This window comes from Lagopus leucura, unplaced genomic scaffold (genome assembly GCF_019238085.1).
Source record: "Lagopus leucura isolate 7727_CA_CO unplaced genomic scaffold, USGS_WTPT01 Super-Scaffold_100159, whole genome shotgun sequence".
In the NCBI taxonomy this organism is placed as follows: domain Eukaryota; kingdom Metazoa; phylum Chordata; class Aves; order Galliformes; family Phasianidae; genus Lagopus; species Lagopus leucura.
Window position 1 is genome coordinate 33,857,704 of NW_024962335.1, and position 25,450 is coordinate 33,883,153.

The 25,450-nt window shown below is 38.8% G+C and overlaps 1 protein-coding gene across 6 annotated transcripts in view; it reads right to left on the minus strand.

The window, feature by feature from the left end:
• Positions 1-25,450, minus strand: part of DUSP16 (dual specificity phosphatase 16) — a 70,491-nt gene that overhangs the window by 39,177 nt on the left and 5,864 nt on the right. For 2 of the 6 annotated variants that reach the window (XM_042889758.1, XM_042889764.1), the window contains exon 2: positions 2,197-2,274. The gene's annotated coding sequence lies outside the window, so the exon portion shown is untranslated. Of the gene's footprint in view, positions 1-2,196; positions 2,275-8,102; positions 8,123-15,892; positions 15,933-22,333; positions 22,476-25,450 lie in introns of those variants that run through there. The other 4 variants (XM_042889760.1, XM_042889762.1, XM_042889761.1 and 1 more) reach the window with 4 other exon arrangements.

A 25,450-nucleotide genomic window follows, 5' to 3' on the forward strand; every position in this document is an offset into this window, starting at 1 on the left:
ACGAATCCATGCTTGCCCAAAATCTTTACAGATACTCCAGAATATTCTTTCCTATAATCAGATTCACTTTCATATTTTTCAAAACGGACACCAACACAAAAAGAAAACCAAAAGCTAAACCAGGACGCAGAGCTATGAGTTTCTAAACTGCAGTACACATGCCACTGTGGGCACATCAGCTGTTCCTACAGGAATACTGGGCTTCAGTTTTACTGAGCAGAGAGGTGCCAGTGGTTCAATAGCTGGTGCCCTGACAAGCAACACCATTCACTGCATGTGATACTGAGCAAATAGGCCCACACAACCTCCTGCAGCAGAGAGGAATTCCCAATCTAGGGGTCACAGGGGTTAATTACCACTCACAAGATATTTTTCTTCCAACATCTCAGCAATGCCTCAGCACTGCCTCACCAGCCTCAGAAAGATAGAAATAAAAGAAGAGATGCTTGTCGCTTAAGCTACTAGAGACTGAGTGAGCATCAAGGACAGGGTGAGATCATCCTTGATCTCACTACAGATGATTATCTGTAGTGAGAAACAGAAAGTGTTTACGGAGCATAAGGGAAATAAGATCTCTAGTAAAAGTAAGGGACAGAAATGCTTCCCCTGAATTCACCAAACATGCTAATACATTCCAAAGACAACAATTGTGCAATAAAGTGTGAAGTTTGGGAAAAAAATGTAACAGATTACAAGAAACCCATGTCTTGCTCGTCATTATAGAGACCACACAGGAAAGAGATTACAAACCCTTGTAATTTAAAAGATGAGCCTATTAATAAAGATGCAAGGGCTCATGTTCATCAGCTGAGGAGACTGAGGATGTCTTTTAGCTGTTCAGCTGACTTAAGCAAATGTCTTAAAAAAAAACCACCTTCTACAAAGATCATTTTCTCAGATCAGCTGGGAGTGGTAGAACAATGACAGTTTCCTTCCCTCCCCAGCACACTCTAGTGCAATGGCAGAGTGTACTGAGGACACCTCTCAAACAGCAACATACACATTTTTTTATTTACTTAGAAAATGCCACTGAAGTACCATCTTCAAAAAAGAGAAGCAGATTTGAGAATATCACCCTACTTTTCTTTGTTTCTTTGTATGATCAGGGTGGCTTCTCCCTCCTGTCTTTCTTCCAGGGATCTGTTCTTTAGATCTGTATACACAACCAAAATGTGTCAGTAATAATTTTCTTGCAGAAACAGTAGCCATATGCATTTTAGATTACACACTGTACTCTCATGAATAAACCAAGTATAATCCACTGGAAAAAACACATGAAGAAGAATTTTCTGTTCAGTGGTCTATTGTCTTTCATCATACTTAACTGAGTCTGTTCTGATTACTAGTTCTAAAGAAAAGTCACTCAATTTAATTGTGCTCACCCCAGAGAACTGAGACATCGAGAGATGGAGAAGAAATCAGTTTCCCAAGAGTAAAGTACACAAATACACCTCCAGCTTAGATTTTTAAGTTCTTTGTTTCTACGTCTATTGCTCCATGACATTTTCAGTGATGGAACTTTCAGAGAGCTGGGCTAAGCATGATAAATAGAATTTCCATGTAGGAACCAGTGAGCTATTGCTTTTTATACAAATAATAGTGATAGAAATAAGATAATCTCTTCTTCTGAAAAAAAAAAAAAAAAAGGAAAAAAAGAAAAAAACCCACATTTTGGTGACCTACTCAACATATTTCACAAATACACACAATGCTCTTGCACAAATTATTCATACATCATCACCAACTCAAAACAATGAGCCAGATTATCATCATCTGCACTTGCCAAGAAGCCAACCAGTCCGACACTCATTGTGGAATCATAAACATTTATTTCATGTTATAGCAGGGAAACCTGGCTGACAGAATATGCGCTCATGAGAAATGTCAGAACATGCTGTTGATACATTACATCACTCCCTTCAACAGCTCATACACTGTACGTGAGGACTCTTCTCCACCCATACAAGCACTAAGCTCTATTTCAAAATACTTTTTCCACTGTTGATTGACATCATTTAGCTCTCTGACATCTAGAAGAAAAGCTTAGCTAGACACTAGACAACCGGGAAAATTTTCAATGGATTTTATAAGATTATTCTCCCATATGGCAGCTAAGTCAGATCAGCCAAAAATTCTGGAATGCTTTTATTGCAGCCCGTAATTCATTACTGTCTCATGTCAAAAGCAATTACTCACCTACACTTGAGTCAAATTCTGAATGGGCTGAAGAGGACAAAAGGTGGTCTGCATACAAAGGCCAGCTGAAGGAAACACCTAAAACAGGAAGAAAAAGATCCTTATTACAAGTCAAAAAATGGAAATCATACTTTGTGTAGTCATTTGCTGTAGAAATCCCCTGAACTTAAAACCTTAACTTAAAAGTTAAAAACCTAGGTGAGGTCTCTAATCATTAGCACTTATTTAAAAGGGAAACATTTGAAATAAAAAAATTTGTTCAACTTATTTTCTAAAAAATAAAATAAAAAAAAAAGCAAGCATCTCTACAAGCATTAAGAAGTATAGACTCTTATAAAATAATAATTAAAGAAACAAAGACAATCAATGGTAGCCTTAGGAAAAAAAAAGTGATGTCTCTCTGCTAGATAACTAATTTGTAACTAGTCTCTGTAGGTGATATATTTGCATGAGTTCAGGCAAATTCACAAAATTTTACTCAGTATGCAACAGTGGAGATTGCTGTCAGTCTGATTACAGCTTTATTTTGAATGAACAAAGTCTAACAAAGCAGAACTCCACTAGTTAACACTACCTCCCCACACACTAAAAAGCCAGCGCTGGAAAATGGTAACACTGATGTCACCAGTTGTTTCATGTAGTCATAGCCAAACAAACTCCACGAAAAGCACTTGCTGTTCCTACATGAACAAATTGAATTACAACCTTCACACGAGGAAGTAAAAATAAACACATTAGTGCCAATTCCAAACTGTTTCCTGGCCAGTTAAGCAAGATTCAAATCATTACTATCAAGAGATGACAACCTCATTTAATCAGTGTAATATGAACCACATTAACAAACTATTGCCAAGCACTGCCATATTATGCAACCCAGGAGTGGCTTTCAAGCGCAAAGCAAATGATATCACAACTGTGCAGAGCCACTACTGCACAGGGCAGAGAGCTGCTGAACAGATTCTATACCAATGTCACCTTGCAGGGAAAGAAGCTACAAGAAGCACTTTGCTGTCTTTGGGTACTTGCTCTATAAACCTTGCCAATGCAAACAGCAGAGCACCAGGCCAAAGCCCTGCAGGCAGGTATCTGAAGCTTGCTGCCCAGCCTCTGGCTCGATGGGATACATGCCATGCTCACTACCACCTCAAGCAATAATAGAATACTTTTCCCCTCTTCATTGAATATAAAGAAATCAGGAATTTAAAGCAGCCCCCAAATCCCTCATTTCACCACATGGCAGGATTCTTTTTGAAGAGCAGATGAGAAAAAAAAAGCATACACTTCATTTCAATGTGTTTTACTGGAATGAGGTGTCATGTTTTTAGGATACAATCCACTCATGATTGAAGACGGAGCTGCTGCAAGTTCAGCCACAAGCATTAAGAATATTTGGAAATTCCCTGGCAATGCTGTTAAAGGAACAGACATTTCCTGTAATTTTCGGAAACATTTTATATCTCCCCTCCTCCTCCTTAGCCTTGGTGGTATGAGGGGGGAGGGAAAGAGAGGTCGCTGTATTACAATTGAATGAAATATGAATGAGCCACCCAAGTTTAAAGGGGAAACTTCAGCAATTCGTGTTTAGGAGAGAGTTTAAAAAGAAGTCTTTCATCATTTAGAGATGAGGATTTTTTTTCTGCTGACTTTAGGAAAATATACATCCCTTAATTTAGGGTGAATTACCTGCCTTTTGACTTACTTCTGACAAGTATGGTCCTCCAGGCCTTATTTAAATACCTTTTTTTCTTTTCCAGAGTCAGAGGCCTTTTTTCCTTTCTTGCTCAGGGCCTTCCCTAAGCTGCAGCTGAACGAACCCAACCAGTTTAGTTACATGGAGTGTTCCTTCCACAGCTACAGAGCTGTGGCTCTCCAAAAAACTTGCCCAAAGTCAAGGAGAGACTGAGCAGTCAAGCACCACAGCATCCTTCTAAGGACCTTGGTACCACTCCTTCCCTGAAAGGTTTATTCTTGTATGAAGCTTCTAGCACAAAACCTGTTAGTCTGTTCAGCAAGTACTAGCAAGCTTTAAAACTCAGCTGCTTAAATCTGTATAGTCTGAACAGATCCAACTCAAAGCTAAGTGAGTGAAAGTTTACAAATTGTACTCAAGCTGGGAAGACAGTCACCTATTCTTACAAATCACAACATGAGCTCTATCTGGTTCCTGCACACAGGATCCATCAATTAGCTGTGGCAGCTGGCAAATTCCACACCTGCTGGTCTTTGACAGCAACTGGATTTTAGCAGGCAATTCAAAGATACAAACTCAACCCCTTACAGGGTTAAACTGCTTTTTGAATCAAGTTGTTGAGATCCCACTGTTTCCTTACTCTTTGTTTACAGCAACCACGTTCATGACAAGGTTTCCATCTCCTACACCACCTGCGTGCCCTGAATCACCGGCAGCATTCTCTGCATCTACACAGACCAACATAAGGACACTGTACTAAGAAAAATATTCAAATGAGTGCTCTCAAGAGTAGCGCTAAATAAACATCATGCCTAACAGTTCAAAAAGTTCTTGCTATTTCCTTAACAAGCTTTCCGAAAGAGAAGATAAGATAGTTCCTCCAAGCCTTCAGATAATGGTTAGCCTTTAAGTTTAATGTTTTTTATCTAGCAAAGATGATTAACTAAGGTAGATCTTAGTTAATGAAGCTTGCTGCCCAGCCTCTGGCTCAATGGGATACATGCCTTGCTCACTACCACCTCAAGCAATAATAGAATACTCTTCTATTCTCTAAGGAGCCAAAAATAAAAAACCCAATTCTGATCTGCTAAGTGGTCACTCTACGACAAAAAGAGAAGATAGATCTGAAGCCTCCATACAAGCACCACGACCGATTAAAGGCGGAGGATAATGATGGTATTTTATTAGAGAAACAAATCAGAATAGCTCCTGGGCAAGGCAGGGGCAAGTTTCTTACAGCATACTTTTTAATGGCACTTCTTTAAAACCAAATGACTAAAGCTCACAGTGAGTCAGCCTCCTGTGAGGACAAGAGCCATGTAAACTGCTTTTATGGTAAGCTATGGGTTAAAACGCAATGGCCTTTCACCCATTTGAGGAAATGACACCAGTTCTCCCGGAAGGCAACATGCGCACTCAACCCGTTCACATCGGGGCATGAGAAAGTTTGGAAGGAATTTTTTTTTTTTAAAGTGTCAACATTAATACTTTGTTTCTTCCTGCTTGTGCCTGGAAATGCCTGGATGTCCTGTCAGCAGTATAGAGAAGCATCTACCAGCATCTACAAAGCTCACCTAGTCAGTGTTAAAACTACTCTCAAATTCACACCAAAAATCACTGCCATAATGCTTGTTATACAGTGATAAAACACAGAAAAGAGCCCTACAAGATGTACCACAGCAGTCACGCGCTTGTGGTTCCCAAGGGGCGGCCAGTGGCAGGAATGCTGGGCCCCACCAACGTCTAAATGCATATGTGAACTCAGCCTTATGCAGTAAAGCAGATCAGCTTAGCCAGGTTTCTCCTTAAGAGGGACCCCAGAGGTAATGGCATAGGATGAGTGCTCACAGCCAGCATGGTGGAACAGTTTCCAGCCATGAGTCCTTGCTAGCAATCAGGCCTTCTCAGCTCCCACAGGCTGTGTTGAGCAGGAAAGAGTGAAGCCAGACAAGGAGTAAGACAGAACTGCAGGTGAGGTGCAGAAAACAAACTAGACATGGATCAGGAACCAAGCTGATTGCCACGGTGTAACTCTGATAGCACACACTGACAACGTAACATGGGATGAAGCAGCCCAGTTCAAGAGCAAAAGCACAGTTGATGGCAGCTCACTGGGTCATCTTACACATCATGCCTTCTGGTAGTTTATTCCCATGGGATCCTAAGCATTTTTGTGAATTTGAGTCATGCTATAACAAGGCCTGCAGTGGTGCCAAGGCCACACTTCTTGCACAGTAACTGCAGGACTGAAAAGGGAAGCCATACTGATCTTTACAGCAGAAGGAGAAAGCAAAAGGTGACTTACATTCCTGAGCTGCAGCTCTTACACCTTTATAACCTCTACACCTTTTAAGAAGAGGGAGAAAAGTGGTAGCACCACCAAACACATTGATCTCCTTTATGAACTTCTGACAAAACGTGAGTTAAAAATCAGAATTAAGAGGGACCAGGATTTTAAAAGTTAAAATCACAAATGATTTCAATATCAAATAAGGTGAATAAACTCTGTTATTATCATCTGATTTAGGTCTTCATCAAGAAATGTCCTGTAGCAGCCTTGCTTGGCCTCCTACAGGATTTTGAAAAGCAGAGAAAAGCAATATGGACATTTTATACTTATACAGAATTTCTAGAGGTGCTCTGACTTACAAAGTCCTTCTTGTAGAAGCCAGAAAAGAACTGACTTTTGCCAAAGGAATCCCAACCTAAGAGGGCTCAATGTACTCCTGCAGTAACTGAAGTAATGCATTGTATCTAACAAATACTTAGAAGGGAGAATAGAGGATACCACCTTCAAAATGCATGGTCCTTTTATTAGGTATTCAGCAATGGAAGAAGCACTACTTACTTCAGTGACTGTGGATTCACCGATAAGTAATACTGATCACTTTTTTTAACACCTTATTGACTGTAAATACATTCTTGTTGATACTTATGGCAAGTGTTCTGACAATCTGCAGAGTTGCACTAAGAAACTTGTACGTGAGCAGCCCATGTGACTGAGTTAGGTTTTGGTATGTAATTCTAAGCTTGTACCTCCAGGAAACTGATCCTAAAGGATAAAGGTATATGATGGGTGGTCCTTAATCACTTCCTTTAGCTGAAGGCTGAGGTCAGGGTGGAAAAAGAGCCAAGGAAGGAAGTTTGGAGAACCCCTCAAACACAAACACCTTCTTGAACAACTCTTTTGACATTTTAGAAGGCTAACTTGTAGTTTAAATTAAGTAGCAAGAGACTGAGCTAGAAATAAACAGCTTGCACAAGCAACACACTGTGTTATTAAGTTTTTAGAAGTGACTTAAAAATTAGGTCAGTCTAATTTGTGGCTGATACTTTGTTCTTTCACTACTATGAACTCACAATGATGTCAGTCTCATGTTCAAACGTGCCACATTTAGCAGCGCACAGGCTTCCTGAGAGACTTTCAGCCTTCCTTTGTGCTAAAGGCTTTTGCCAGATTCTTAGCTCATACTTCACTGACTCAGGCATGCCACTCTAGTTTCAAGTGAATAATACAGGCTTTCCATTAAATACTGCAGTTTTGCTTTCTGCGGGAGGCTGGTTTTATTTTTGCTTTTTCTTTACAACAAAAGAAAACAAACAGAAAACTTTACCAACTTTACCAACTGAAGGTTTAAGAAAATGTAGCCACATCAGAGTTATCATTGTAGAGTTCACCTTTGTTAGACAACATCCAAACCAGAACCGCACATTAAAAGGTCTGTGGTGCTTTAAACGAGTTCAACCCATCTTTCCTCATTCTTACTTGATCTAAGGAAACCTTAAAGGTTATCATATCCAAATTCAATTAACTTTTGAAGATACACCCCACTGAATTGGGACTTACTACAGCAATGCTTCCTATGCAACCATCTCCCCCCAAAAAAAGCCCACTTACAAAAGCTAATCTGTCTACACAACTTCAGGTGTTAAGAGTAAGATGTATTTTCATTATTATTTCTGACAGAAAGCTTGCCATAGGGTTTTTAAGCACATTACCGAAGATGAGAGCTTAAGAGGCATAAGGATATTTTAAGTTTGTAAAGCTACAAAACTTAAAACAAGAATATCACTCAACTATAAGCTTTTGCAAGCGTTTTTAACATAGCCCAAGCCAATCAGCTGTCTGACCTAGCACCACTACTTGCTTTACTTGAATGGCTAAATTAAGCTGAAATAGATAAAGGAGAGGTGCCACACAGGTGGGCAGACTTACAGACACTGTAGAAGACTTCTCAACTGCTAGTAGAAGATCCAGTGTCAGGTTCATGCTACCACTCCCCTCCATTCTCTCAGTCTCCTTCAGAATTTTTTGTAGCTGCTCTCTAACAAGGGGGCACAGAAAATCCTCAAATGGGACTAGGTGAAGGCCATCATAAATATGACACCAGAATGAATTAACAAATCAATTAAAATCATTTGAAAAATAGCTGTCTGCAAGCCCATTATCACCTCATTATAATTCTCAGTTTAATTTATGTTTATAGTAATCACTGATCATGTATGTTTAACATCATACACATCCTTACTACAGCTAATCTGCATCCTTCCCACCGCTGTAGCCAAGAAAGGAAAGTCTTCTTTACAAACATAGCTGAAGCAGAAGCAAAGAGGTTGCATTCCTCTTGAGGATACACTATGACAGATGCAGGATTAGACCTGATTCACATGTTCTTCTTCATGATGCTGTGTTTCCCATCTAGTATAGAGATTTCAAAGCAAAACAAAACCAAGAAAATAAACCATTACATCACCATGTTCAAACCTATGCTACACAGGCTTTTATGGAACAATACTATCACATGAATTTCTTTAACATGTTTAGGAAAACATCCTATTCTGTGTCAGGAAAAGGCATGTTATTTCACAGTCACTTCTAGCACATTAAATTCTAGCTATTCTATGAAAGAAAATACCTGGATATGGCTCACAAGAGTTGCATCCAACCAATTCCCACTATCACCATTGCATCTGCAACTGCACAAGGACACAGGAGAAACAGGTCTCATATGGAGAGGGAACATCTTTTACATGACTAGTTAATATGACAAAAAGAGAGGAAGGGAATAACATCTAGAAAGCACAAGCCCTTTCTCTCACACAGAGATGTGAAACAACCAAACTGACACAGGAATAGAAGCCAAGACTGCCAAAACATCCCCACATCCAGCTTGTCCCTCTTCCCAAACAGGAAAACAACAAGTTCAAAGTACATTGTGAGGTATGTCATAAACTATCCAATGAATCATATTCTTCATGGAAACAGTCTGGTTGAAGTCACAGCACTGAAAATATACAATAGAAGACAAAACACCAAAACAAGAAAATCATACATTCATCACAGAATTACTAGATTTGTAGTATATATTTGCCACATCTTGATTCCTACTAATCCTTTGCTATTTGGAAAGTTACCTGATCCTTTACCATACACTCCTGAAACCAAATCACCCAAAGCCTGGAAGACTGGAAAACTCAAGCACAAATCCAAATATTTTTAAAGAATGCACGAATCTTATTTAATCTTAGACTGTTATGAAACAGGCAAAAGAAAAAAAAACAAAACAATCTGGACTTAGATCTAAAAGAAAATGCAGTACATAGCTTTTCTGTACTTAATACAATGCTTATTCAGGTCTAAAACATTCTTCCTAATCATTTTCTCACCATCCTATTAAAGCATAGTTTTGTCCAGGTTCAGCTTTCTGGCACTTTGCTGAAATCATAACTACAAAAGACCTTTCTGAAAAGAGCATATAGGTTTGGAAAATAGAACACCTGCCATCAAAGATATGCCTTTTAGGATCCCTATGGCCATATACCTGAATTTTAGTCAAACAGCAAGAAGATGCAGGTATCTTTTATTTATTATTATTTTCTAAAGTATTTGGCAGCTAAATTACCAATATGCTCCACATGCATTGAGCATACTTTAATGTGGGGACATACAATCTGTCATGCAGTGCAGATGCAGACATATCTAAATCTAAGACTCACGAGCTAGCTCCAAACCAACAGCTTAGTGCTGTTCAAACTACCCTTGATAGAAAGGAGGCTTTGTTTTTGTACACAGCACAGCTACAGACTTTCCTAACCTAGACTAGCCACTTCCGCACTCCACACTTAGGGAGGATGGACTAGGCTGAGAATCTTAAGCTGCACTGCCACATCCAGAATGATTTGTTTTGCAATTACTGCCATGTGTAATCTCAGTACCAGCCCCCAGAGAAAGCAGATGATCTCCTAAACTTGTATTATTATTTCTTTTCAGACACACGGTACAGGAATAAGAAATGGAGAATAATCTTACCACCAGTACACAAAAGTTGCTGCAGATGGCAGGGGTAGACTGTAAACAGTTGAGTGAAAAGTACACTGAAGAAGAAGAGATGGACAAGAGATGGACACTAGTGCCCCCAAAAGATGAATGAAAAGATGACCAGATATTAATCCAGAAAAATCACAACTGTCCTTGGGTTTTGATAAAGATTTGGCTTTAAATATGCCAAGTATTTATTTGAGAGAACTATAAAAACATTATCAAGGCATGCAGGGATACAATGAGAAGGGCTAACACCCCCTTGGATTTTGCAAGGGAGATCAAGGACAATGAGAAAGGCTTCTTAAAGTATATCAACAGCAAAAGGAAGACTAGGGAAAATGTGAGCCCTCTGAATGAATTGCATGCCCTGATAATGGAGGGCTGAGAATGCAGAGATACTGAATGCCTTTTTGCTTACTGCTAAGACTGTCCCTCAAGAATCCCAAACCCTGGAGGTAAGAGTGAGTCTGGAAAAAGGAAGAATTCCCCTTGGTTGAGGCGGATCTGGTCAGAGATCATCTAAGCAAACTCAGAACACACAAATCCATGGGCCCTGACAGGTGCTGAGGGAAGCTGGCAGAAATGATCGCTGAAACTCTCTTTATCATCTATGAAATATCATGGAGAACGGGAAAGGTGCCTTCGGACTGGAGGAAACCCCATGTTACTCAAATCCTCAAAAGTGCAAGGAAAAGGGTCTGGGAAACTACAGGCCAATCATCCTCACTTCAGTCTCTGAGAAGGTGATAGAACAACTTATTCTGGATGTCATTTGCAAGAAACTGGAAGAAAAGAAGGTTATCAGGAGTAGTCAACATGGATTTACCGAAGGGAAGTAATGTTTTACCAATCTGATAGCTTCATATAATGTCAGGTATGGCTGGGTGAATGAGTAGGGAGCAGTGGATGTTGTCTACTGTGACTTCAGCAAGGCCTTTGACGCTGTCTCCCATAATGCCCTTGTAGGTAAGCTTTAGGAAGTACGGGATATATGAGTGGACTGAGAGGTGGAACTGGATGACATGAAGAGCCTCAGAGGGTTGTAATCAATAGTGCAAAATCTAGTTGGAGGCCAGAGGCTGGTGGTGTTACTCAGAGGTTGACACTCGGTCCAGTCTTGTTTAAGATCTTCATCAGTGACCTGAATGAAGGGATAGAGTGCATCCTGAGAAAGTTTACTGATGACAGGAAACTGGGAGGAGTGGCTAACACACCAAAAGGCTGTGTTGCAATTCATGAGATCTGGACAGAGTTGGGCAGAGAGGAACCTGAAGAGGTTCAACAAGGCTCCTACCTACCTGGGGAAGAATAACTGCAAACATCTGTACAGGTTAGGGGCTAATCTGCTGGAAAGGAGCTCTGTGGATAAGGACCTGGGTTCCTGGCGGACAGTAGGTTGACCATAAGCCAACAGTGTGCCCTTGTGGTCAAGAAGGCCGATAGTACTCCGGGGCACAATAAAAAAAGAGCATAGACAGAAGGTCAAAGGAGTTGATTCTCCCCCCCCTCTACTCGACCTGGTGAGGCCACATCTGGAGTATACTTTGTCAATTTCTGGTGCTCCCCAGTTCAAGAAAGACAAAATACTACTGGATAAAATCCAGTAGAGTGCAATGAAGTTGATTAGAGGCCTGAAGCATCTCCCTTATGAGGAAACAGTGAGAGATGTGGGTCTATTCAGCCTGCAGAAGACTGAGGAGAGATCTTACCAATGCCTATAATTATCTAAAGGGTGGGTGCACAGTGGGGGACCAGTCTCTTTTCAGTAATGTCCAGCCACAGGAATAAGGGGCATAAACTGAAACACAGGAAGTTCCATATAAACATGAGAAAAAAAAACTTTACTTCAAATGTGACAGAGCACTGGAAAAGCTACCTAGACTGGTCATGAACTCTCCTTCTCTAGAGATCTTCAAAACCCTTCTGGACACTTTCTCGTGCAACTTACTGTAGGGAACCTGCTTTAACAGGGGGCTGGACTAGAAGAAATGAAGAAATGGCTTATTTAGTGCCATTAAAAGATCTTTCTATTTGTATGAAGCAGTAAAAACTACCTCAAAGCAGTTTCTTTAACCTTTGTCAACAGATCTGGCATAACTACTAATCACTCCCCAGCGTTGTTAAAAAAGAGGGACTTAGAAAGTTAATAGAAGACTATGTAATTGCCACAGCAACTCACATTCAGTGAAATACTGCTGCATCATACATCAGGAAAATTTATGCACAAAAGCTTTAAAAACAGATAATGCCATGCAAATCATAAGAAAAACTATGAATTTCATGAAGTCCGAGGGACTGACTCATCACCAGTTCCAGGAGTTCCTTAAAAGTATGAATGCTGACTATGGGTACATCTTTTACTTTTCTGAAGGAAGGTGGCTAAGCTGGCACAAAATGCTAAAAATATTTTATGATTTGACCGCTCATTTGAATGAGTTAAACACACATCCTCAAGGTGAGAAAGCAACTTATCTCTGCTATGTTTGAAATCATAACAACATTTCAAATGAAACATCACGGCAATTTTGATAAAGGAATTTCAGAATAGATTTCAAGACTGCTGGAAAAAAAAAAACTTTTTTTTTTTTTTTTTTTTAAATATATTTGCAACTCTTTTTTCAGTTGACAAATACATTACCTGCACATTTTCAAACTGAATGTATCGAGTTGCAATCAGATATTCAACTCAAAGATAAACATGATCACTTCTCTTTACTAGGCTTTTATAAGACCTGTCTTACCAGAGGAAAATATCCCTCGCTTCACAGCCACAAGTCAAGTATTCATTTTTTGGTAATATATACACTTGTGAACAACTATTTTCAATCATGAAGCATAGTAACAGGAAAATTTCAAAAATCTGTTGAACACCACAAGAACTCACCACTTCCACTGAACCACACATTGATGCATTATTTTCACAAAAACAAGGTCAAATATGCCACTAGTTTTATGGGTTTTTTTCCTCTCTTTTTTTAACGTTGTAATAAAAATATTTTTTAAAAGAGGTTTTGTTACTTTTATAAATTAACTGTAGTGTATATTTTATATGCAGCACAAGGCTATTTCTCTTCACTTAGTGCAGCCCAGGCAAGTCAAAAAGGTGGAGACTGATGGACAAGATGATCTTCAGAGGTCCTTTCCAACCTCTATGTTTCTGTAATTCCGTAATTTTGTGAAAAGGAGACTCATCCACACAGAGAATCACTGCCCTGCTATTACAAATAGTCTGAGCCTGCTGCCTGCTTCTGATGATCCAAAACCCCATGGCACAGCTCAAAGAGCACTCTGACCCTCATGCCATGTGTCAGTAGTTATTTGCATATTTAAGATAAAATCTCAGGTTAAGGACTCTGTCTAGCAGGAGTCCGTGGAGTAGAATGCTCTGGAAAAAATGCTCTAGAGAAAGCTTTAGCATGAAGACTGTTCACGCAATCCTCATGTGCTTCCTTGTTCCTACACTGCATGTCATAGATTACATAGTCACGCTCTTAGGGTCAGCACTCACTCAAACAGAGGTAATTATTTAATCAAGATCCCATCTGCTTTGCACCCCCACTTAAGAAAATCTTATGCAAAAAGGTAAGAGCTTGGCTATGTATCCTTGGTGCAAATATTCGTTTACCAGTGCTATATTGCATGCCAGTTCATCATTATTTGTACTACAGTAGTTTACAGCTGATGACAATGACAAATACAAAGAATTTTCTCATTAAAAAATATATATTAAACCTTACAGTAGGAAGTGTTCTCCACGCTTCATTAATGCTGTCAAACTATACTCCACAGATAATTACAATTAATGAAAGTATTCTTATTTCTAAGAGCTTTAGAGCTCTGGTTTCCCTGCTTCAAGTAGACTGGAACTAGGAAAAAAGGAGACAACATGACTCCTCCTGGACTTCACTCCCATGCAAAAAGGGCTCCCTGGGCAAACTGTCCCACTGCAGACAGCAGATTAAGAGGTAGAGATCTACCCTGGAACTGCTGCTTCTCTTTCTGCCTACATGTGGACAATACCACTACTACCACTACTTGAGCTTGTGATCATAGGAAAGCATAATCCTCTCCTGCACGAGCTAGTTAAAGGTGATTTGAGGCATTATTCCAGAAGAAGTGAACAGACAAAGCTTGTGAGCTCCCAGAAGAAGATCTGAAGAAAAATCACTTGTGTCATATCCGCTCAAAGATAGAGAGGCAAGCAAATCATCCTCTTATTCCCTGCATTTTGTACCTTCTGTTGCAGGTAATACCCATGACACTTCAAGCAGTGCCTCTGGACAAGACACTGCCAATAGTCCAGGTAAGACTCTTTTAGCACATTTCTATTTTGAAGGTAAGATAAATTAGAAATTAATATTATTACTATTATTATTTTAAGAAGTGGAGAATAAGATCAACAGGCTAGCTAAAAATCTCACTATGGGTACCTTCTACTAATGTTTTTAAGGTACAATCAAATACTATTGGGCCTGCCACAGACTGCTTTCTATCAAGCAAGGCTACCGGCAATTCCCATCATATTCCCTCCCACCCCTTCCTCTTTTCAGACATTTAAATGCACTCAGATTTATCCATGAGAAAGCTCCCCATAAAAGCAAGTTCCATGTCTGAGCCCAGCAATGAGATTATCATATTAAATCATTATAGTTTCAGACAGACAAACTTGCAAAATACGGCTGCAGACTGCTGGTGCCTCAAGCAGGGATTGCCTGAAGCACCACCATGGCAGAAGCATTGAAAACTTTACAAAGAGAGCAACATGCATGCAAAGACCCTAGGGGTAAAACCTCCATCACATTTACATAAACAGACTTCCAACTGTCTCACGGTAAGGAAGAATACCCCAAAGTTGAACAATTATGATGGAAAAGAGCAACATCTTTTGTGTTTCATAAATTTCAGCTAAGCCATAAAGAAGTTAAGCCTCCTGGGAGGTCTGGTAATTTTGCTACCTTATTTGCATTGCCATCACAATTTTGGTTTTATTTATTTATGAATCCAAAGGTGAGTTACTTAATCCTCTATAAAACTACATACGTAGCTAAATCCTTTGTGGTTGATGGTGACATTAAGACATAAATGAATTTACGGTATCCTATACAAGCATCTCAGTTAAAACCCATCATCACATACCATCAACTGATGAGCCTTTTAAAGATAATATCAGATCTCAAAATTAAATCAGAATTGACAAAAAAAAAAAAAAAAAAAAAAAAAAAACACCTTTAAAGTTCTGAAAGCAAGTTGCTGCTTAACATGTATGCACTATTGCGAAAAGTTCATAAAGAACACACTGATAACAGCAGTGAAAGGAATTTGCTCTTCTGAAGGAGAAATAAGTTTACATGGACTATGTTTTGGGGAATGTCAGGAATCACCACTTAAAAGTCCATCACTTTGACACCTCATTTCATGTTAAATTACTATCTCAAAATTTAGATCTGTTAAAACCTCCATGGCAAACCTAGTCACACATTAAGGAAATGGACACTACTTGCAACAGTCTCAAAGGAAAAAGAAGAAAGACAGGAATTAACACCAGAAGTTACAGAAGAAAGGTGGTTTTGTTTGTTTAAGACTTACTTTGAAGATGTTACTTTGTGCATGCTACTTGTTGGCAGCTATTAACAAAAATAAATTCTTGCTGTTAACAGAAGTGAACGAAGAGACAGACAACTTACAGCGTCACTGCACTTTCTTGTGGACTTCAGTCACTGCACACTGTAATAAAAAAGGCATCAGAAAGAAAACAAGATAACTAGTCTAGAACAACGTGTCACTACCTTACAGCTCCACCTACAAATGAAGCCACCACATGTTTAAATTATTTCAAGTACACTCTTAAAGGAACTTAAAAATCTGCTGCAGTTGGGAAGCTCCCCTTTTTGCATTCCCCTTTCCCATCAATGTACTTCGTGACTCCTTAGACTTCGCAATTCCTTGCACTTTGGTATCAAAGCTAGAATTGCCTCCTGCTCATTTTTTTCTGATCAGTATTAGGAGAATTTACACAACATAAGTGGATGAAAACCACTCACCTAGACATGTGATCTCATTGCTCATAGCACAGCGGAGTTTCCTTTTGCCTTGACTATGCTGCTCATACCTACTCAGACCACCACAGCAGATGTAATTCTCCAAACCACTCCCTTTGCCCAGATGAACACCTCTTTATTTCCTTTTTGGGCTGTACAAGGCTACATGAGGGCTCACTGAACTCATAGTCGTTCAAAGTATTGCTTCAAGTCTACTACTTTGCCACAATGTCCATCCAGACTATGGCATCAGTGGTATGAATGATTGGTGCTTGTTACATCAACCAGAAGTTAATATTGCTCCTTCCTGCCTCTGGGACCACCAAACACAGCAGAATCTTTGCTCTGTGACTGGTCTCCTGGACTCTGTTATATATATCTCCATTACTGCATAGAAGGGATACTCTAAAGGAAAGTGTATATTTAGGAAAAATAAGCTGCGACTTCAATTTTAGATGCCAAAGCAAACAAGATTAGTACTCCATAAAAAAAAAAAAAAACTGAGTTATTTACCACTTTGGAGTTCTACCAAGTATTCAATACAACCAGGCTAAAGCCTAGGATTTCAGTATATTTTCATTACAACTTGTTTTGAGTAACTCAGGAGAGTCTCAGGACAGCACTGATTTTTGTAGGGGAAAGATGCAGTCTTTAATGTCTTTTCTCTACTTATGGAGTAACACTCCTCAATCACTTCATTACATAACAGCAACTTTAGCAAAAAAGAAAGAAAAAAAGGAAGAAGAAATAAGTATTTTGATAACAAGTTCTGCATGCTTAGTGTTTCAAACCAATTTTATGCTGGCAGACATGCCACCTCATTCCAGACAGTATATTTTCAAAATGGAAACCTATCAGGAAGGAATTTAAGAGACTTACACTCCCCATATGAAAGGAAGACAGCTGACACAGAAGTAGAGAGGGCACTATTACTACCTGACTCCTCCAGCTGGCAAAATGGCACTGACATTACAAAATGTTTGAGGTCAGCTGAAACATTCTGTATATGAGGAAACGTAAGTTGCCACGAGAGAATGAGAACAAGGAATCTTTTCCTAATGGAAAATAAAATCTAACAAGCCTTGAGAAGTCTGTATGTGGCTGTTGAAAGGAGAAGAACAAAAGAAAGAAGGAAGAAATCACTAAGAATTTTTAATCCAGAAAAATCTCAGAAACCAAACAGGAATCACGGAGTTAATGTGGAAAAGGGGGAAGAGTGCAGTTACTGCTGCTTAGAGATGGAAGTAAGGGAAATACCACACCAATTGCAAGAGGAATCTGATTTGACCAAAGGATTCTACATTTTAATTTACTCTTTGAACCATGACAAGACGTGACAAGGGACATTTTGGATTCCTTGTGTTTTCTACATCTGGAAATAAGAAACCAAGCTTTCCCTCTACTCATCCTCCAGCAATCTTAGTTCCAAATCAGAAAGCCAGCTTATCATTTGTGTTAGTTCATCGCTAAACACAACAGTGGCCATAATGTAGATGAGTTCACCACACTCATGGAAGAAATCCTGTCAAAACAAGTACCATGTTGTTAAGTTTCAGAAATGGGAATTAAAACACTGTCGGTACACAAGATCCTCAATTCAAGAAAAGAGAGGAAATTAGAAGCTGCATGCTTAGCTCCCAGCTGAGTCTGAAGTTACAGAAGTTATATCTACCAATTCACAAGGCAAGGACACAGGAAACCAGGGAAGAAAAGAGCCATTATGCCTAAATGGTAACATTTTCATGACGTTACACAGGCCAAATAAGCATATCCCAGACAAAAAAATAAATTGTAAACAAACAGAAAATAGAGAAAGTGCCAATAGATTAAAAAAAAAAAAAAATCCTTAGGAAAACAAAGAGTATCAGATTGGAAAATGTATTAAAATAATAATTAAAAACTTAAGAGCTGGTGCACAAAATGTACGGGTGCAATTAAATTCAGTACTAAGATTAGATGATAATAATAGCTGAAAAGGCAAAAATAGATTTCTTTGCAAGAGTCCTTCCCATACCGGATGCTGGAAAACGATAAGTTTGAGATAAACTAAGATTATCTACTGCCAGGGCTGACATGTCTAATGAAGAGAAGATAAAAATGATTAATTAACAGTAAGTCACTGTGTCTCTAAGATTCATGAGGAAATTAAAGAATGTAATGGCCGAGCAGATAACAGAAATCTATCATTCTTATTCAAGTGAACTGTATCAGAATAGGTATGAAATGTTTGTAGAAACATATTTAATTTCTCCTTTAATAAATATTAAATTAATCATCGTAATAAAGTTACTGATTTTCAGTATTAGGACAATTGATTATAAAGTAGCCACAGAGAATACATGGATAACTTCAAGATAGGCATAAATGAGCACAGTGTAAGAAATGGAGGAAGACACAGAATCACTTTTCTCCATCTCACCTGAAGCCACCAATAAATTTACCCATACATCTTGGAGCACACCAACTCAACTGCTTAAAAGGAACCCTATGTAGACTTACTAGAAAGTCTATTTTGTAGTTGTCTATAGCAAAATGTTCCAAATACTTGGAAATATAGGAAAAACATAATATAACATTTAGATACACATATCCATTTCTCACCACTGAAAAGATGGAAGAAATTAAGAGCAATAGTAAAGAAGGGGAAAAAACAGAGCTGTTGGACAGGGTCCAAAGGAGAGCCACAAAGATGATCAGGGGAGCATCTCCCCTACAAAGAGAGCTGGGCTTGGGAGCTGGAGAAAAGAAGGCTGCGGGGTGACCTCATTGCAGCCTTTCAGTGCCTAAAGGGAGCCTACAAACAGGAGGGGAATCAACTCTTTGAAAGGGTAGATAACAGCAGGACAAGAGGAAATGGTTCTAAGTTGAGGGAGGGTAAATTTTGGTTGGATGTCAAGGGGAAGTTCTTTACATAGAGAGTGGTGAGGTGCTGGAACAGGCTGCCCTGAGAAGTTGTGGATGCCCCATCCCTGGAGGTGTTCAAGGCCAGGTTGGATGGGGCCCTGGGCAGCCTGGTTTGGTATTGAATGTGGAGGTTGGTGGCCCTGCATGTGGCAGGGGGGTTGGAGATTCATGATACTTGAGGTCCCTTCCAACCCTGGCCATTCTGTGATTCTGTGAAAAAGTCTATGTTGTTAAAAATGATACTGGATGAAGTTATTGGATATTAAGCATTTTTTATATTAATTCTAGAGCTTTGCACTTGGCTGCATGGATGTGACAGCAGAAGGCCACTACAGTTATGTTGTTCGTACAAACCCAGCTAACTTTGCTGTATGTCAATAAAACTCAGTCTGCATGGTCTGAATTTTCTTTTTTTTTTTTAAAGTCTCTTCCCTGAATGAAGAAAAGTCCTTGGCTGACAAAACATTACCACAAACAAGATTACAGACAGCATGTTACCCTTGCAATATAGCAATGCAAGCAGCCATACATCAAGAGGAGCTCTGGCCCGCAGAATCTTGTCAGTTTTGACACAACTTCATAAAGATGATTCTGTTACACTATACTCAAAGTAAATGTAAAAAGCACTCAAAAAAAACAAAACAAAACAAAAAAAACCACAAAAAACAAACAACAAGAACAAAAAACCCCAATAGCGAAACACACAAGTTGAGAAAAGTATATTAAAAAAAAAATACAGTGTTATCATTAAAAAGTCAGAAACACCACCTTAACAGGAATGGAAACACTAAAATGAGTTCTAAGTGTAATCAATACCTCTTCTCAAGCAGGTGGCAGAGATGACATAAGAAAACAACAAGTGAGGAAAATCAGAGCTCCATGTGACAACTCTGGTACTGTTTAAATTACTAAAATGAGGGAAAAAAGGAAAAGAAATAAGACAAGTAGAAAATAAATAAGCATTACTAGCCATTTTTTTGTTTTTGCTTTTAATTTTTTTCTTTTATTATAGCAAATAAGTATGGTATCAAATAAATGCTTTCAAGTTTTGAGTAGAAAGGGATTAGGCTTTCATGCCAATTTCCTTCTGAAGACTAGTTAATGATCAGAAATGAAAAGCCTACTCAATTAGATGCACTAAAAGCTATGTAATGTGCAAAATCTATCTGCCAATTTCAGATAGCTATAACCAATAAAGCTACATGGCCAGCACTTCATGAAAACCATGCATCTGGATCTTCTAGATTTGTTATACAATGACATAGCTCAGGAAGACATGTCTGTAAGAGTGCTTCTCTTCAGTAGCTCATTCACTGCTGTTCTCATTATATAAAATATCAAGAATCACTGAAAGCTTTATAAAACATGAGCTGTTCTGGACAGAGTGTGTATGTGTATATATATGTGTGTGTGTGTGTGTGTACATGTTTATGCAGACACTTTCCTCTAAAACTTCTCATTGCATTCAAAATTTTAAGTCTGCCATAGGCATGAAGGACCATCTAGAGGCAATGACTGCACAGCAGATTTGTGGATTGCTTCAAGCAAAACCTGAACAGTTTAGCTCATAAAGCAAAACAGGCTTCTTGCAAGTTTATCCTCTGACGTGGCCTCAAGAGAAGTACGAACAGCCACAAGAATTACGCTAGCAACAGACTCAGGGCTGCAACTTGTGGCAGAGGGATTGTGACAAGCAGCTCAGCTCAGTAACCTTTTCCACCTGCACAGCTGCATAAAGACACTTTGACAACAATCACCTTTCCACTGTTTCTCCATTTTGTGCACTCAGATGAAAGCACCCTGGGACACCTACTGCTTGTGCTTGCACAGTTTTCACACCAATGGGAGCAAATAACAGAACCCAAAAGTGCTAGAAGACACTAAGAAACCTGAGGAAGCTTGCACATTTGTACCTAGAGCGTAGTTAGAGAACATCAGCTTCTTGAACAGGACATATTTTAGAAGCATACAAAGTTTTCCAACTTTTTTTTTTTGTTGTTGTTTTAATAAAAGGTTGTTTTCCATCAAAAATTACTGCCTATATACACATCTAATCAAAAACAAAATCCAACATTAATTCACTAGCAGCATGAAGAAAAGTCATTTCACAACAGAAATGCGTAGACAGAATTTTCCCCGCTCCTTCCCACCCTCCCAGTCACAAAGAAAGACTTTCTTTTCAAGAGCGTTCTATTCGAGAACTACATCTCTGAAACTTACAAATTCCCAACAAGAAAATGTGACCTATGATACAACCTTTTGAAATCAACTCATTCTTAAATATTTACAAATGACTAGTGATAAAGCAACAATACACAAACCCATGCAATATTACACCCCAGCAGCTACCACTTATTTATTCCAAACCAGCATTCACAGTTCTGAATATGTATGTTCAGTTACATGACTTATAAATCTAAAATACAGACTCTGGAAAGCAAACCACACAACTCAACACCATTTAAACCTTTAGAAGATTTTTCTCTAGACACACAGATAGTATTTACTATCATGATCTCGCTGGAACATACACTTTTCCCTAGACTTCCTAAACCTTGTCATTCATCTTCTATCAAAGGGTTCTTTCTCATACACAAAGAAAATGATTCTTCCACTATGCGCTAGAACAAGTTCAGTACTACTAGCCAAAGTGGAGTGATCTTATCCTATAATATTAGGATAAGGAATGATCTTATCCTATCATATTAGAAGTGCTTTTCCTGTAAGTTTAAAGTCTCATCATCATATACAATACAGATTTTTTTTTTTTTTTTAATAACGATTTTCATCTCTGTTGCCTCCATTTTCTTCATTTTTTCCTTTATTAGCCCCTGCAGTGCATTTTTTTAATATATGATCAATATCTTCTTTTCTATTATTCCCCTTTCCATATGCATGTTTCCCTTCTTTAGTAGTTCCAATGACAGAAATGCTGATACCACAGAGATACTGCAACTCAACATACTGCTTCAAACTTCAGCTTCAGAAAGCGATAAGCCTGAGTATTTTTTCTCTAATGCAATTCAACAGCATTTTCAGTAAAAGCAGAAGGGTCCCAGCTCTGTCTGCATACATCAGATGTTACTCCACTTTGAATTAAAAGTTTTAAAATAAATCAGCCTATTTTACTGCTTCTGGTGAAGCTGAGAGAGGTGGTTATATGGTGGTGTTTAATTACATTACCTTGACGTTACAAAGCAGATGATCTCTGCAACAAGTGTCCCAATCCACCCCTTCAAAACAGCAACGCTATTTTATACCAGTAGGTACACTTCTCCAGCTGAGCTTTTTGGTGCAACAACTGACATCTGAAAAAGAGAGAGACCTACCAAGGAAGAAGTTACACATGCACACTTTGACAATACAGACAGAAAAGAAAAAAACAGGTAGATAAGTGATAACTAAGAAAATAACTAGGAAAAATGTTTGGCTGCACCAAGAAGCAATACCATCAATGGGGACAAACATTAAGCACTCAGTAAAAACATCTTAACTTGGTGGATATAAACAAGATTTTTGTAAGCATGCCTTATAATTTGATTAAGTAAAGATATATGTGACAACAAGGTATCTACTCCAGCATAAGACAAATTTCTAACTGTGGAAAGAGTAGTATTTATTTATTTAACGTTGTTGGTTTTTTTTCTTTCCTTAGCACCTCTAACATCCGCCGCAGGCATGAAATTTTTTGTTTTGTATGATCACACGTCAGTACAGAGGATAACTATTTGTTCACCTTGCACACACCTCAAAACAATAAGAATAACAATAAGCTTCACCTTCCTCTACCCCCCAAGTCAATCTATAACCTACTCTCGGCTTTGAAATATTCAGACTTAAATTATCAGGAACCTTAATTTTTTCACACTAACTGGCAAGCTATGGAAGACATTTTTCTGCTAAAGTAGATAGATAAAGGAAACAGAGGAAAAAAAAAAAGAAAAGATGAAAATATAATTTCAGAACTCAGCAGCATTTAAAAATCCCCCAAACAAACACTGCATCTCTCTAAACTAGCATTTGCTAACATTGTCACTGTACTCGGCTCCTTCTGTGCGCCTGTCACTAAGCAGCACGTCAGAACAGATAGTCAAGAAACTTCCTGAAAGGACAAGAACCGAACCTTTAACCTGCGCAGGCTCTCCTTTCACCACCCACATCTCTGATTGCATTACATCTTCATTGTTGACTGAAACAGTTGACAAAGTCGGGGACTGAAAAGAATGTTCTGCCTATTTTAATGCAAAATCTTGAAAATCTACACCACAGTCAAATAGAGAGATCAGACGATCACTAGTGGAACTCTCTCAAAATACTGTAACTAAAAGAAAAAGATTTAGTTCTCAACAGCAGATGTGTTCCCACTTAGCTATGCAGACATTTCATAGCTGCTCTGCCATACTGGCCTATGTCTGGCTGTATGAATAAAAATAGCTAATGTGCTTGCTTGTTACGCCATTAAATAAAGAGCACAAAGGAATTGCCAGTACTGTTTTTGTCCATTAAAGGCAATGGTCATTAATAGCTTGCATTTGTAGAAGGCTGTCAGAGGAATAGAATGTCTAAGCCTCCTCAGTGATTTTCTATCAATTTAACCATACATTAGGCAGAGCAGGGAATTACACTGCAGGCTTCCTCGTTCCAGCACAGGTCACACCTGCAGGTGAGCTGGCAAGTCACACCAGTCTCAGCCAGGAACAAAGATTCCACTCCTTTATAACTGAGGGGCAGAAAGATGTGTTCTTGTCAAGTGAAGAGTATCTTAGCTTGCAACAGTGCAGGTTAATTGTTACACTTTTTTTTTTTTTCTTTTTTTTTTTTTTCCTGTCCTGATTGGTATCTCAGAGAACGAAGAGATTTTTTTGAGACATCTTCAAGTATGTCCACCTGGAAATCACAGCAAACACACCAAGTAAACTATAGTGAGGAAACAGGATGCGTCAGCTAGGCAGCATCCAAGCACAGATCACCTAACAAGCAAAACAGAGAACTGGTAGGCTGACAGCGTACTCTCAACGTGTCATCCATGAAAAGAGGCGGGATCTTCAGCAGTGATGCCACAGAAGGGTTGAGAAGGGTTGAGCAGGGGAGCTCACTCCACTGACAAGAAGAAACTAAAAAAAATATAAATGCATAAATATACATATTCAGATGAAAAGTTACACGCAAGGGAAGAAAAAAAAAAAAGGCGATGATAAGAAAAAGTGGCAAAGGATGCCCATGCTCACCTAGAAGAACACAGAACTCATCAGCCCTCACCAAGATTACCTGTTTGCCTTCAGCTGATGTGTCTTTCTGAAACATGAGGTCATGAACCTGGAGACTGATTATTGTTGATTATATCTCTCCAGTAAGACCTCAGAGAACTCACCACATAGAACTTGCAAGGTCCTAAGGAACTGAAATGGTGCAGGATTAGTTTGGTACAAAAGGAAGAACTTACTTGGTTCTGCTACTATGAGAAGAGACTTGCTATCAGTAAAGAGCTCTGAATAGACTACGGAAAGAGAGACTTTCACAGCCTGCCCTTGATTTGGAGCCATCCTTCTTGTATCCAGGGGTCTGGGAGAGGAAGCCTACTGAAAGTGGTGACACCATTTGTCCTCTAATCAAGATTCATTTTAACAGACTTGTTTGAATAGTAATAGTCCAGTGCACTGGGGTGAACACCGTACTTTTTTCCTGGAAGATCTTAATTCATTACTCAAAAACTAGCACAGCTTTATAAATCCTTGTTAAGAACAAGATGAAGTTCATATTCGGCTTGCTCTTATTTCAGAAAGGCACTTCTAAGAACAGTGGGGTTACAAGAGAGACTTATCAGAGCGCTTCTTCCCATTCCAGAGCTCATCCCTCCTGGTCTTCTGAGTTTAGATTCTAGAAAGCAAGAGAAAACACTATGCGCAAGCAACATTTTTGAAGAAAGACTGTATGAAATCCCAAAACTTAAAGGCACATTCTCACCTATAACCAAATACCTGTAGGAACTGTAAGGATGATAGGTGCTATACTTACTCCAGATAGCATTAATACAGTGACTGAAAAACAATCTCATACCCATTTCAATAACAAATATGTTCTCAGTGTTTGAAATTAAGGGGGATGGCAAGCTGTGAGAACCTATCAGATCTTTGGATGTATTTGGAAGTGAGTGTTTAGAAGATGGATAACTACCATATTAAAAGGACTACATAAGGCCTAGCGAAATACACACTATCAAGAAAGTAATTCACTTGTAAGAACCTCTCACAAGTAGAAACCCAAGTCCTGACATGGTATTTGTATCTTTAAAGACTAGAG